This window comes from Triplophysa rosa, linkage group LG16 (genome assembly GCF_024868665.1).
Source record: "Triplophysa rosa linkage group LG16, Trosa_1v2, whole genome shotgun sequence".
NCBI lineage: Eukaryota > Metazoa > Chordata > Actinopteri > Cypriniformes > Nemacheilidae > Triplophysa > Triplophysa rosa.
This window is the reverse complement of record NC_079905.1, coordinates 10158121-10167397: the sequence shown is the minus strand read 5'-3', so window position 1 is coordinate 10167397 and position 9277 is coordinate 10158121.

Here is a 9277-nt window from a genome sequence, read left to right as displayed (position 1 = left end):
GTTTTTTAAGCATAGTTTCCCATAGTCCAGAAAGTCTGTTTTTTCAATAACGGAATTGTCATATCCGTAACGTTCCATATTCCTCATAAATAAGCTCGTGAAAATTAAAATACAGTTCCTGTTTTATGATCTATAAAGAGCCATCCCTTCTCCACTTGTTGGGTTTGATTGCTTCTGGTGTGTACATTTTAATTTACAGAAACCCTACAAAGTTTTCTCTCACAAATATGCGTCCTTTTCTGTCACATCCATAACACATTAGTCTTTCCCTCTTTGAAAATGGAAAACTCGTGCGTAGACTGATATTTTTCTGACGTCTGGACTCCTTTCTCAAGGCTATAGGGAAATATAAACAGATGGTTCAATATATTGGTAATAAATACATTCTCTGACAATTTATTTCAAGTTTTGACTGAAAATGTCACATCCATAACGCTGGACTTGCCCATTTATAGCTTCTTTTTACTTCACACTAATATTTTGTGTGCTCAGTAGAAGCTCTGATGCAGTATTAAATTATACAAAACCAACATCTGAAACGTAAGATTAATTTATGCATCTAAGATTGACATACGCTCTTGATAACTGTTAATTTTTTTGTGGCACTTAATAGTCGATACTTAGTCGCTGATTGTTTCAATGTTTCAACTTTTCAATGTGAAGTCAAACCCTGTTATTTTAGGACGCCTACACATCCATCCGATTCAAGATATTAAAAACGTATATGTAATGTTTATTCCGTAATCATGATTTGGCTTGCTTTTAAACTATATGTAATTCCAAGTACTTTATTACTGTTCTGATATATTTTTCCAGCTGGCTCAAGATGAATGTCGTTCTCAACACATCTCAGATGGCCAAGAGACCTCAGTGAACTATTACAAGTACAACACACTGAAGAAGCGTAAATGCAAGATTATAAATACAAGCTGTCTTTGGTCCGGGGTAAAGCTGAAGCGTAACATTTTTTGGGTGTTAAAATACTTTTCTCCCATCTTAATATGCATAGACAACGGTAAGCCATTTGTTATTTAATGACTCTAAATATGTTCTCAGTCAGACATTATGAAAAAAAAGTAATTTCAGTAAATCTGATTATTGGTAATTTGCCCGTTAACTTGAGATGCGGCCCTCTTGAGATGTGAATTTCACATATGCTTGTACTTTGTTCAATGCTAACTCGTCTTTCGGGAATTTGTGTATTCATTAACACTAATCCTTATTAATAATTGTCTTGTTTGACCCAGTTAACATTTCACAGATCAGTGGGTTCGCTTTTTACGCATTTCATACATATGCTTGTACAATATGACTTTGTAAATGATTTATAGCATATAATTATTCAGTTATTACCAGAGGGATTTTCCTAATGATCGTATAAGATGTACAGTACGCCGGCTCTAATAGTGCTGCCTTGTCACTCTGTGAAACTATTTCTTGCCCTATTGAGACGTTCCAGGTTGACAGCAGCAGTTATAGAAGGTAAGATTAGTTGTGTGTACATGAACGACCTGGGAGTTCACGCAGGGACTCACTGGATGTTATGAGACTCATGGCGAGAGTCACATTCTTTCATATCTCTTAGAGGTGTATTTATAGCTCAGCGCAGGTGCAGTGAGAATTCTTCCATGCTTCATCTTTCTCAATCCGTCGCAGAAAACAAACTTGGGGGAAATGTAAGCTCTGATCACCCTTAAAGCCACAATATGGAAGAATTTTGTTATGAAATGTCCCAAAATCACTTGCACGGTGTAATATATTTCATGCAGTTGTGTATTTACATTATTCCAAATGTTCCCAAGAATGTGCCAATCCAGAGAAATGCCTATTTAAAATAATGGCCCGTCCCTTGTATAGAGGGTATGCATTGACGTCACTTTCCCACGTGAACACGCCGCGACACATTCCCTTGAGTGGTAAAACTAAGGCAAAATGGCTGCATTCAATAGGAGAAACAAGAACCGGGACTAAAACACGCAATTATTTGCTGAAATTACAAGCAGCTGGACTCGACGGTGATCCGACTACCTCATGACTTACAAAGGAATCAGGTGTTCTTAGACACTCAAATGTTGCGCGGAATTGCTTTTCCTGATATTGTAACCATTCATTTTGCCCAGTGTTTTACCACTCAAGCAGGCGCGTTCCGGTGTGTTCACGTGGGAAAGTGACGACACGTGCATACCCTCTATTTGTCACATATCCGGTGCTCCGCACTACCCTCAGTTTCCGGTTGTAGAAACTACGGCAACACGCAAATGCGGAAGTGGTTATACAGCATCTGGGACACAGCATCTGTTGTTCTGTTATTATGGATCACTCTTTGGCGAGTAAAGGAAACCCCCAAAAAAGCGTAAACGTAGGCAAAATGAGGCAAGCAGGCTTATGGCCAAACGAAGAAATAAAACAAGGATTAATATCCTTTTTAATATTAATAAAAGCGTTTTCTAAATGGAGAGAGCTTCGCGACCAACTTGGACTCGACAGAGACTCCACTCTCGCATGTGTTTTAATAGACAGGTAAGCACATTTCTTTATTGTAGCCTACACGAAATACTCATGCACAGATTATTTCAATAGTTATAAATGCAGTTACCCTATGAAATACAGTATGTCACACAAAAATGTGTAGCTAATAACGTTACTTGTAAATGCTGTGGGTTCGTTCCAATTTACTTTTTAAATGACGACTGTATGACTGTTTTAAACAGGTAAAACCGTGTAGCATTACGCTACCAAATCAATAGACAAAGTCCAATATCAGTCGCGGGCTAACTGTAGCATTACATTCCACGTTTCTTGCACGCTAATTCATTACGATGACATAAAATAAAATTAATTAATTACCTCGTCCGTGAACATGATGGGCGATATCCATACGCCTCTGGATGGTGAAAACGACATTTCCCATAATTCCACTCTCCTACATAACGTCGTTTAGCTTCGCCTTTTGTTGTTGTTTCGAAAGTGCGCCATCTAGCGGTCCAAATATTCCATATTGTGGCTTTAAGGCTCTACACAGGTTACCCATGCAGCAGGATTACAGGCTTTGCAGAGATCGGCCCTTTTATTTTTTCTATTCCTTGTGGGTCAATCAATCGGTCAGCTTCTGCCCACACAGCCCTTTTACTTGCTAAACTCACATCCTGAGAAAAGCTTTTGCGGATGCAGCTGAACTTTTAGGATATATCGAATGCACAGAGTTATAGGTTTTTAGAAGGAATGGTGTGGCATTTTTGACAGGATGAAGCTCTAATAATTAATAATGAATTTTATACCAAATGTAGAAATGTAGAATGCCTGTGCAAAAAGCCATTCTAAATATAGCGCTACATTATGAGCGATACCAAACGTGCCAGTTCTGCATGCAACCAGCTATATGAGACATTGAGTCTGGTGCAGGATGGCAGGTTGAATGTGTATTTATTGTGCGGTCAGTTTGTCTTTATTGATTCACTGCTGTCTTTAATTGGTCTGTCCAACACAAGTTGGTCGATAGAACAGAAGGAGCAGCAAAACATTTGTTGACATTGAGCTTTATATAAAACATGAGCTGAATGCTGCAACGTCAGTACTTTTTGAATGATCTGTTTTTCTAACTTGGAACAGTTAGAAAGTTTCAGTCCTGCGAGTAGAAAAGAGTAGCAGGCATAGCCTACACGTTTGTGCCATTTGCTTCGTTTATTTGCGTTAGTTTATAGGTTTCGGTCAAGAACTTTGTCGTCCAAATTGCCAGTTTATAGGCGCCTTGTGTCTCTTACTTACTTTAATAGGGCTATCTAATTGAAATCCATCTGTTTTACAGACATTTTTGTGTGCGTTTATCCCTGTTTAAGGTGTAATTGTGCATTTAAATTATGATCGACCTCTGTAACAAAAATCGTTAGCTTTATGAGGCTGAAGGAATGAGTGTGATTTCATAAACCAAAGCTCTATGCAAGAAAGGAAGGAACAGCCAGCAAGATTCCCCAAGAACCGACAGCCATATAAATCACATTTTTATGGTGCTGAATTATTATTACAGTACATATAATGTTATAGCGTAGCTTCACACTTTCCCGGTAGCGATAAGTAGGCCTAATAGATTCACATTAGCAGCATAAGCAAATATGGCAAAGGATTGTGTGCATATCAGGAACTTTTCATTAGCCTATGGATTCTCACGTTTACTTTATAATTGTATTAAAATAAAAGGTATACTCTTGCAGATGCACGTAATGCGATATTTTGTAATTTATTATCACAGAAATGTGAATGTGACTAATGCTGTGTTCTCACCAAACGCGAATTAAGCGCTCGGCGCGAGTAAACTACATACAAAGTCAATGCAAAGACGCGCATAGACGCGAACTCGCGGCAGGCTGTGCGAATGACGCGAATCGGGCGGCGCGTTTGAGGCGTTCTTCCGCAAGTTGAAAATGTTCCACGCGAAAATAACGAACTTTTCCCGCGAGTAATAAAGAGCGTGGAACTGCATGTTATACTGTGTTCACACCAAACGCGAGCAATCGCGTTCCACGCTCGAAAAAAAGTTCGCGTCTTTGCATTGACTTTGTATGTACTCGCGCCAAACGCTTAATTCGCGTTTGGTGAGAACACAGCATAAGGGGCTGCGCGGATGCAGGTACGGTTGCACATGCGCAGCGGGAGACGCTCAAGGAGAGACGTGTTGATGGATTCATAGCTGTGCTAATGAGTCACAGTAAACCTCAGGTGTACCTCATCCCAAGCTGCTGAACTGTTTTCACGACCCTCCTCTCTTGGCTACGCGCTCTGCGCCTGGATGCGCGCCGGGGTGACGATCGCTGGCAGGTCCCTCGTCACACTGAGTGAATTGCAAATGAATAACAGTACATTGAATATGGAAACTAGATTTGCATTTCCTGAAGGACGTACGTTAATAGGCAATCAAAGAATCGTGTTGTAGTGAGCTTAGGTTTGGTTCTGCGTGAATGCTGCATTAGCAGCTATATTGTCATGGCACGAGCAGGTGTGGTTTTTTTCAGCCGGCTGTGCACACAAGCATCTTTGCATACATGTTAAACAGTTAGCGAAAGCAGAATGTTTAATAGAATATAGGTCAAACGTTTAGGATCACTTGACAAAAATGTTTTAATCTGATGTTTGAAATTACTTTAATTGTGCCAATCTTCTTTTATTTAAAAAACATTTTTTTATGTAGATTACTTGGACCAAATAATTAATTGAAAGCAGTCATTAAGAGTTCAGCATTGATGGAAATTCCTTCAATAGGGTTTAAACAGCTTCCCAGGTTGAGACGCAAGAAGCTGAATGATAAAATGCCAAGTAAATGCATCTTTGAAGATGCTAAAATATAACAGAGTACATTTATTTTGGATGCTTTGTCAACATAATCCCCTCAGTTGGTAAAATTGTGTTATTCCATGGGTAATAGTAAACCATAGGTTCAATTGGTTTACTATTATTCTAAAATGTGAAAAAATAAAGAATGAGTAAGTGATCTTCAACTTTTGACCAGTAGTGTATGAACCACATACTTTATTTGTTGGGATGTTTTGATGTTGCTTGGCGCAAACCTTGTTTTTCTATTTTTCATTATCAACACAGTGTTTAATTATTCAAAAGGTCATTTTTTTCCATTTCTTAAAAAATAGCGCTTTTCCGCCCGACAGCAACAGTATGTTTTCACATTACACAAACTCATCAAATGAATTGTTGTAAGTCCAACTGTTTTTAAGTGACAGCATTACATCACGAAGATGTAGATCTTGTACTCAAGTTTAAAAATAGTACGAGCACAGTAAATTTCATCATACTTAAGCTTAAGCATTTAAGGGAGCTGCAGTTTTTTTCCACAGTGACCTCATTTCTGCTGTTTCCTCGAACAGAGTTGTTGGTTGGTGCCAGCGAATGCCAGGCCTGCGCTTTGTGCCGCAGCGGAATTGAAAATCAGTTGCTATGAAGGTTTCTGTGTGAAAATTCTGTTCTTTTATTCAGTACATATTTTCTGAGTGAGCTGTTTAATACTGGGTGACTAAAACAATTATATTTTTATCATCCATTTTACAGTCGCTCAACTCAGATGGCCAGTGTTGAGGTTACTGTGAATTGAGTGCTCTGTTCTAAATGTGCTATAGTAATTATCATTGTGTTATTTATTTTGTTCTTGTAACTCTTCATTAACACGGGTCTATAAAGTATGTATATTTTTAAAATATGTATTATTATTATTATTAAGGTAATTCATCTTATATTATCATATCAAATTAATATTATGATTCATTTATTCAAGTAGAAACAAACAGTAAACATGCTCTTTGTTAACTCTGGCATACATTTTTTCTGCATTTTAGTGCAGGTGGATGTGACCACATATTTTATGGCTCTGATGACCGCGGCAGATAAAACCCACATCTGTTATGTCAGACAGCTGATGTTTAAACCTGTTAGACTGAATCTTCATCCAGGCTAGAATAACCAGTGACAGCATGTGTTGGGACCTTTGGATGAGGTCACTCGGAATCTCTCAAGGGCCACAAGCAACACATTTGGCATTTGTGAGTATCTTTCTCCACCCCTGAGCAATCTAACCGGCTCCATTCCTCTTATCTTCTGTTCTGCCTGTGATTTTCTTTCAGCTGAGTTCACTGTGTAAGACGAATTATATGATATGGGAAAATAAAGGTCACGTTATGTGGGATTGTCTGTGAAGTGCCAACAGAGAGTTTTCTTTTGTGTGTATTTGGGAACATGAGTTTTTTTCTCTTTAATGGGTTAAAATTAAAGCCATTGCAGTCAGTTTATGCTCCAGCTGGGATCAAAGACAGAAGTTCAGGCTAATTTACTATTGAACTCATCAGAGATCAGAAAAAAGGCTTTAGGCCCAAGGCCATGTATAATGATTGTAAACTCTCAATCTCTTTGCTTTATTACCTTTTAAACTCAACTTAGTACAAAAACAAATTTATGTTTCAAAGGTTGATAGTCATATGTAAAATACATGAGATGTACTGTACAAAGCCTGATGGAAAGGAATTTAACCTTACCATCTCTCTGAATTATAACCCTCATTCAATTCCCTTTACATTTTTATTTTTGAAACTTTTTAAGCACTGAAACAAAGGCTGTTTTGCTCAAAGCTGCACACAGTTACAGGCTGTATATGTGGATATTTAGAGTACATTTTGAAAACTTAAAACAACCTGGGTCTAATTTGTTTAAACTATAAAATATGTCAAATAAATATATTTCGATATAAATATATTTCAAAGGAAACTCCTAAGAATAGAAGATTTCAGAAGTTCAGCTGATGTAAAAACATTTCAGTGATGCTCATTTCAATGAAAAAACGTTATTACATTAGTTATGTACTTTACATTACATTTAATTTTTTACATTTCATTTATCTTAGTTGAACTTTCACAGCAGGCCTATACTATATAAATATATATGTGTGTGGACTTGTACTTATTTGCTTTTCAGGTCTAATACTGTTTGGTCTTTTACAAGTTAAAGAGATAGTTCACAAAAAAAGATATTCAGAATCAAAATCTCATAAAGCTAGTCGTGGTTCATTGAGTCTGCCTTTAGATAAAGTTCATTTCATAATCAGAGACAAAGGATGTTTAGGAAAAAGCTATTAGTTTCTATTCACAATTGGTCTTAGCCATTGTCAGCATTTTTCTCGAATACTTATAAGACTATGGGAGATAATTGATACTTTATAAAACTTTCAACTATTCCAGCAAGAATGCAGAGACCGGACAGCCTCGCCATGTATTCAGATGATGTGTAAAGCTTTGAGAGCTCGCTGAGAAGCCACTGTTGTGAGGAGATCCTTTTCTATAGTGTCAAGAGATTCATTACGAGCATAAATGTAAATCTTCAAGACACTTTAAAATGCTTCTACTTCCATGTTCTGCTTTCACTGCTCAGCAAAAATGTTTTACTTTTATTTTTTATTTTCCCCAAGAATGTTTTTTGAAACCGTTACATCAATTATAAATTCAGCTGCTCAGCTTGTTTTACTGTACCAGTTTCTAATGATAAGAGAGCTGTCAATCTCAAGGTTGCATGAGTTAATCTTACGGAACCTGTCACGATCATCCATCTTATTTTACCACTACATCAAATTTAATTGAGAAATGACACTTTGCCCATAGAAAATAAAGTCAGGATTTTTTGCAATTATTTCTCATTGTGACAGCAGGCCCATACCCCCAATTCTTATTTTTGAAATTTGATAACAAATACTATAAAATTGTATATGTCTTCCACAGTTAAATTGTCAACTCAGAATAATGAGCAAAAATAACAAAAAATGTCCACTGCTTTTCCATAAATAATACATTTTCTTAATCTTAATCTTTACAGAAAATTATCAAAAACTAAACTTTTTACAATACATTTTACAATATAAAACATAAGTGAGCTATAAGAGGTCGGGACATAATTCAATTATATAATGATATCATTAATGTGCTCTCAGCTATCACAGTGACAGTTCCCATCAGGAGCGTGACATTAAGAGGCATCTTCCATGCAAATCTGCTAAAAGCTTTTTACTGTACGATGTACTACTTGAATTCCTAATGCAACATGAGCATTTAAAATCGCCTCTCTTTGTTATGCTAAGCATTGCATAAATCGCTTTTCGCACATTTATGGAAACCATTTAAAGAACATGATAATTGTGTATCTGTGTTCATACAAATGTACTGAGTGATATTCTTTTTAATGATACAATTAGTTGTGTTTGTAATGAAAGCGGAATCTACTCTCATTGTCTTAAACACAAAAAGATGAAAGAGATTCAAATGCCTTAAGGGGAAAAAGCAGAATCAAGTTTCACATAAAAGCTTGTGGTTGTCACATTGTTTTATGTAGCTTTTTAGTGTGCGTGCTGTTTTAAACACCACTTCCCCCGACTAAACATTCATTTGAAGATGGTCGATGACACATGACATTAGCAGTGTTGGTGTTGAATGCAAATGATGTACTGGTGTTGCTACTTGTATGTAATGAAAGTAGTATATATGGGGGACATAGTGTCAAAATGATTGACAGGTATGATTGATGGGGTCATTGACCTTTGCAGAGGAGGGGGAGGGGTGAATTACTTCCGGACCACCCACGTTGCGAGGGACCGCCCACTTGCTTTGACCTTTGACCGTATCCGCCCCTTAGTGTGGTACGCCCACGTCGCGTTGAACTTTTGACCGTGCCCTCACGTCCCATTTTTCCGGGGTATGTTTTAGGGCATGTTTTAGGATGTATTGCTACATATCTTTAGCAT